This window comes from Rhinatrema bivittatum, chromosome 18 (genome assembly GCF_901001135.1).
Source record: "Rhinatrema bivittatum chromosome 18, aRhiBiv1.1, whole genome shotgun sequence".
NCBI classification, from domain to species: Eukaryota; Metazoa; Chordata; class Amphibia; order Gymnophiona; family Rhinatrematidae; genus Rhinatrema; species Rhinatrema bivittatum.
In genome coordinates, this window is record NC_042632.1 from 59,732,815 (window position 1) to 59,739,210 (window position 6,396).

The 6,396-nt window shown below is 56.1% G+C and overlaps 1 protein-coding gene across 3 annotated transcripts in view; it reads right to left on the bottom strand.

The window, feature by feature from the left end:
- Window positions 1-6,396, bottom strand: part of CDHR2 (cadherin related family member 2) — an 87,494-nt gene that overhangs the window by 76,781 nt on the left and 4,317 nt on the right. The window lies entirely within an intron of this gene.

Sequence of the window (6,396 nt, forward strand, 5' to 3'; positions counted from 1 at the left end):
ACTGGAATAGCAGGGGGTGCTGCAGGGCAGGAGTGAGGTGCATTGGTAGAGCTGTGTGTGAGGGTCTCAGTACTGGAATAGCAGGGGGTGCTGCAGGGCAGGAGTGAGGTGCATTGGCAGAGCTGTGTGTGAGGGTCTCAGTACTGGAATAGCAGGAGGTGCTGCAGGGCAGGAGTGAGGTGCATTGGCAGAGCTGTGTGTGAGGGTCTCAGTACTGGAATAGCAGGAGGTGTTGTAAGGCAGAAGTGAGGTGTATAAGTGGCGCTCAGTGTGTATGTTAGGTGGGTGTCATAGTACTGGAATAGCTATGGATGTTACAGGGTATAAGTACAAAAGATCAGCTAGACGCTGACAGACACTGATGCAAGCTTGAATAATAGAGCCTCAGGTATGACAGGATGAAGGACTCCAGCATTACCCGTGTGCTGTGCTGAAACTCACAGCTGCTGCTGTGAAGGTGGATTTGGTAAAAGAACTCCCACCCTAGGCGATCAGTCGGACTGGCAGTGTTATCCTTCCTACAGTGGGGAAGATGTTCACTTTTACAGACTCAGGGTTATTTAATCTACATATTTGCATTCAAAAATCAAAAAGGCAACGAAAAGGAGACGCAGGTCACAGAACATCGTCCATGGAGAAAATCTGAAGCACTTCAGGGAGAGCCTGAATTCCAAGGAGAAGGGGTTTCACTGAGATGGGCTGGATGAGGGAGGGTACTTCTAGTAAGCCCTGCTGAGCAGATCTGAAAGAACGTAATGGATTCTAAATACATAAAATGTAATTAATCCATGGTACTGAGACATTAGTTGGCAGTTTATGGACAAGCATTGCAAGTTTGAATTGAATTCTCCACTGGATAGGAAGCCAGTGGAGTGAAAAAAGCACCGCTGTAATATGATCATGCATCCTAGACCCAGTTAGTATCTGAGCCACAGGCTCTCAGGGAATTCACTGGAAGACCAATACATAATGCACTACAACGAGCAATACCTGAGAGTACAAGACTCTGCAAGATGCCATAAAAACAAATCCTTTTTAAAATTTGTTTTGATTCTGCGGATTTTCACAGGGGCTCCAAAATGGCTGAAATCATTTTGAAAACTAATCCTGGGGATTCCCTCTGCCCTGTGAGGAAGCCAGCTTGGGGGGGGGGGGGGGGGGGGAGGAGGACTGGCCTGGCAGGGAGCGAGGCCTGCACCCAAATTTGCTTCTTTTGTTTCTGTTTGTTTTCCCATTTCTTTCTCTTTATTTAACATTAAGTAAATAGAATGAAAACCAAAACTCAACCTTTTTCAGTGCATTCCCCTAAACTCATTATCTTCCTGTTTGGGTGCCTGAGGAGATATTTGCTCTTCCCACCTCGCTGGCCTCTGCTACTCTTAGTAATTCCTTTAGCTGTCTTAGATTTATTCCATCACCTTGCTAAGTCAATGCAACTTGGCTCTAAAAAGGTTTTCCTTACAGGAGAATTTTACTAAGACAACGCTGGGGACATACATACATTATTATTGATCTCCCGCTTAATGCCACAGCTCACAACAGATAAAAGGAGGCAATATTGCCCTTGTATAAGTCTCTGCTGAGACCTCATTTGGAGTACTGTGTGCAGCTCAGGAGACCGCACCTTGAAAAGGATATAAACAGGATGGAGTCTGTCCAGAGGGAGGCTGCTAAAATGGTCAGTGGGCTTCATTGTAAAGTCAGATTTAAACATCAGGGATGTGCATTTGTTGCTCCGTTTGTTTCATTCATTTCAGCAGTACACACAGATGTGACGAATGGATAGTAGGCACGCCAAAACAGATGGTGTGCAAGTATGTAGTCGGCGTGTACATATGTGCACACCATCCATTCTGGTGCACCTACTCTCCATTCATCTGATACATGCGACCCGCTGAAACACATAAAACAGACAGAGCAAGGAATGCACATCCCTACTAAAGATATATATATCCTAGAGGAAAGGAGGTACTGGAATGAGGGGTCCTGGGATGAGGGTAAAAGGGGAAGATTGAGGAAATATTTCCTTACTGCAAGGGTAGTGAATGCATAGGACATTCTCCCAGTAGAGGAACGCAAGGCACAAGCACAGAGAGATCATCTCTGATGGAGTTGTAGAGATTGTAAAGATGAAGAGTTGGGGGTATGGGCAGACTAGAGAAGCTGTTTGTTTGTTTTTTTCTGCCATCACGTTTCTATGTTTCTTAGGTAAGTTACAGTCTCAACAATATAAAATGTCATTAACTGCAATTTCTCTCTAGCATTAGGATGAATTTTTGGGCAAATGCCGATAAAGAGGATGACCATTTGGATTGATGGTTTGGTATTTTCCACATCTGCAGTGGCTTCATTTTCCAGTTTGGAAGCTCTTAATTATGATAAGACAGGAAAAGAAATTGATTCTTTGTGATAAACAAACAAAAAAAAAGGTTAAAATTCCCATAGTTTGCTCTTGGCTGAGTTTTCCTGATGTTTCTCCCTGGGAAGTGCTTGGTGTGGGGTGGGTTTTCTATCATGATTTCTAGCTGGGTTTATGTAATGGAATTTTTGTGGATCGGTGGAACAGGGCGAGTTGTAGTTTTATTATATTGTATGTTTCTCTTACTATGTATCGCTTTGTTGGGTCAGGGAGGCGGTGTGTAAGAAATGTTCAATAAATAAATATGGGATTAATGGGCCTATTGCGTCTGTCCCTTTTTGACTGGTCTGTTCCTAAATGTTGAGCAGCTATGGACAGACCCAGGCTCCTTGTGTGCAATCTTGGATTTGCATTCATGCATTGAGGTCACCCACCCGCGGTTGGCCAAGCTCAGCCTAAGATGCCTTTCCCCATTATGAGAAGAATTTGCAAAGGGAGTTAGATAGGAAGCTAAGTAATTCCCAGCTGCTTTCACAAGGAGCAGGTACAACGCATGCGGGCACTTTGCACCCTCAGCCCCTGCAGGTCATGTTCAGAGGAAACCGCGCCCCTCATTCCACCTGTGTCCCGCGCCGCCTCGTGCGCCTCGCAGCTCGGCGCACAGAACGTGCTCGGAATGCTCAGCGCGTCCCGGCGCAGGGTTGTCTGAGGACGCGGCGGCGGCGGCGAACGCGCCGCGCGCCTCCGGCAGCGGGCGCGCGCCCACCCAAGGGCTCATCTGAATATCTGGCATTCACCGCCCAATGGGAAACGCCCTGAGAGAGCGCCTCCGCCCCGCTCTGATTGGCAGGATGGAGCGTCCGACCAAAGAAACAGGTGCCAGGACAAGATGCAGCCGGCGGCTCTTCACCTGTCCAAAAGGGATGAGAAAAAGCCACCGGCATCAGTTCAAAAGTGCAACCAGAGAAGAAGGAATCGGCCCCAAGGGTGGTGCTAGGAGCTGCAGGAAGTGTGGTCCTGTCTCAGTAAAAAGCAGCTCCTCTCTGACCCAGTACCGTGGCCTGACATTAGGCTTATGCCTGAGCCATCCCCAAACCAATGCTTTCAGGTCCGAAGGGTGGGAAATTAGACAGAACAAATATTAAAAGCCGCAGCACTGCACTAGAGGAGTTCTTTCTTTTTAACAGATGACCAGCAGGGTGTCGGGGGCAGTTTTCCCTCTGGGTAGCTGCCCAGCAGGGTGTCGGGGCAGTTTTCCCTCTGGGTAGATGCCCAGCAGGGTGGTGGGGCAGCTTTCCCTCTGGGTAGGTGCCCAGCAGGGTGGTGGGGCAGCTTTCCCTCTGGGTAGGTGCCCAGCAGGGTGTCAGGGGCAGCTTTCCCTCTGGGTAGGTGCCCAGCAGGGTGGTGGGGCAGCTTTCCCTCTGGGTAGGTGCCCAGCAGGGTGGTGGGGCAGCTTTCCCTCTGGGTAGGTGCCCAGCAGGGTGTCAGGGGCAGCTTTCCCTCTGGGTAGGTGCCCAGCAGGGTGTCAGGGGCAGCTTTCCCTCTGGGTAGGTGCCCAGCAGGGTGGTGGGGCAGCTTTCCCTCTGGGTAGGTGCCCAGCAGGGTGGTGGGGCAGCTTTCCCTCCGGGTAGGTGCCCAGCAGGGTGTCGGGGCAGCTTTCCCTCCGGGTAGGTGCCCAGCAGGGTGTCGGGGCAGCTTTCCCTCCGGGTAGGTGCCCAGCAGGGTGTCGGGGCAGCTTTCCCTCCGGGTAGGTGCCCAGCAGGGTGTCGGGGCAGCTTTCCCTCCGGGTAGCTGCCCAGCAGGGTGTCGGGGCAGCTTTCCCTCCGGGTAGCTGCCCAGCAGGGTGTCAGGGGCAGCTTTCCCTCCGGGTAGCTGCCCAGCAGGGTGTCAGGGGCAGCTTTCCCTCCGGGTAGCTGCCCAGCAGGGTGTCAGGGGCAGCTTTCCCTCCGGGTAGCTGCCCAGCAGGGTGTCAGGGGCAGCTTTCCCTCCGGGTAGCTGCCCAGCAGGGTGTCAGGGGCAGCTTTCCCTCCGGGTAAGTGCCCAGCAGGGTGTCAGGGGCAGCTTTCCCTCCGGGTAGGTGCCCAGCAGGGTGGTGGGGCAGCTTTCCCTCCGGGTAGGTGCCCAGCAGGGTGTCAGGGGCAGCTTTCCCTCCGGGTAGCTGCCCAGCAGGGTGTCAGGGGCAGCTTTCCCTCCGGGTAGCTGCCCAGCAGGGTGTCAGGGGCAGCTTTCCCTCCGGGTAAGTGCCCAGCAGGGTGTCAGGGGCAGCTTTCCCTCCGGGTAGGTGCCCAGCAGGGTGGTGGGGCAGCTTTCCCTCCGGGTAGGTGCCCAGCAGGGTGTCAGGGGCAGCTTTCCCTCCGGGTAGGTGCCCAGCAGGGTGTCAGGGGCAGCTTTCCCTCCGGGTAGATGCCCAGCAGGGTGTCAGGGGCAGCTTTCCCTCCGGGTAGATGCCCAGCAGGGTGTCAGGGGCAGCTTTCCCTCCGGGTAGATGCCCAGCAGGGTGTCAGGGGCAGCTTTCCCTCCGGGTAGATGCCCAGCAGGGTGTCAGGGGGCAGCTTTCCCTCCGGGTAGATGCCCAGCAGGGTGTCAGGGGCAGCTTTCCCTCCGGGTAGATGCCCAGCAGGGTGTCAGGGGCAGCTTTCCCACCGGGTAGATGCCCAGCAGGGTGTCAGGGGCAGCTTTCCCTCCGGGTAGATGCCCAGCAGGGTGTCAGGGGCAGCTTTCCCTCCGGGTAGATGCCCAGCAGGGTGTCAGGGGCAGCTTTCCCTCCGGGTAGATGCCCAGCAGGGTGTCAGGGGCAGCTTTCCCTCCGGGTAGATGCCCAGCAGGGTGTCAGGGGCAGCTTTCCCTCCGGGTAGATGCCCAGCAGGGTGTCAGGGGCAGCTTTCCCTCCGGGTAGCTGCCCAGCAGGGTGTCAGGGGCAGCTTTCCCTCCGGGTAGCTGCCCAGCAGGGTGTCAGGGGCAGCTTTCCCTCCGGGTAGCTGCCCAGCAGGGTTGTCAGGGGCAGCTTTCCCTCCGGGTAGGTGCCCAGCAGCGTGTCAGGGGCAGCTTTCCCTCCGGGTAGGTGCCCAGCAGGGTGTCAGGGGCAGCTTTTCCCTCCGGGTAGATGCCCAGCAGGGTGTCAGGGGCAGCTTTCCCTCCGGGTAGATGCCCGGCAGGGTGTCAGGGGCAGCTTTCCCTCCGGGTAGATGCCCGGCAGGGTGTCAGGGGCAGTTTTCCCTCCGGGTAGGTGCCCAGCAGGGTGGTGGGGCAGCTTTCCCTCCGGGTAGGTGCCCAGCAGGGTGGTGGGGCAGCTTTCCCTCCGGGTAGGTGCCCAGCAGGGTGTCAGGGGCAGCTTTCCCTCCGGGTAGATGCCCAGCAGGGTGTCAGGGGCAGCTTTCCCTCCGGGTAGATGCCCAGCAGGGTGTCAGGGGCAGCTTTCCCTCCGGGTAGATGCCCAGAAGGGTGTCAGGGGCAGCTTTCCCTCCGGGTAGATGCCCAGCAGGGGGTCAGGGGCAGCTTTCCCTCCGGGTAGCTGCCCAGCAGGGTGTCAGGGGCAGCTTTCCCTCCGGGTAGCTGCCCAGCAGGGTGTCAGGGGCAGCTTTCCCTCCGGGTAGCTGCCCAGCAGGGTGTCAGGGGCAGCTTTCCCTCCGGGTAGGTGCCCAGCAGGGTGTCAGGGGCAGCTTTCCCTCCGGGTAGGTGCCCAGCAGGGTGTCAGGGGCAGCTTTCCCTCCGGGTAGATGCCCAGCAGGGTGTCAGGGGCAGCTTTCCCTCCGGGTAGATGCCCAGCAGGGTGTCGGGGCAGTTTTCCCTCCGGGTAGGTGCCCAGCAGGGTGTCGGGGCAGCTTTCCCTCCGGGTAGGTGCCCAGCAGGGTGGTGGGGCAGCTTTCCCTCTGGGTAGATGCCCAGCAGGGTGGTGGGGCAGCTTTCCCTCTGGGTAGGTGCCCAGCAGGGTGGTGGGGCAGCTTTCCCTCTGGGTAGGTGCCCAGCAGGGTGTCAGGGGCAGCTTTCCCTCTGGGTAGGTGCCCAGCAGGGTGTCAGGGGCAGCTTTCCCTCTGGGT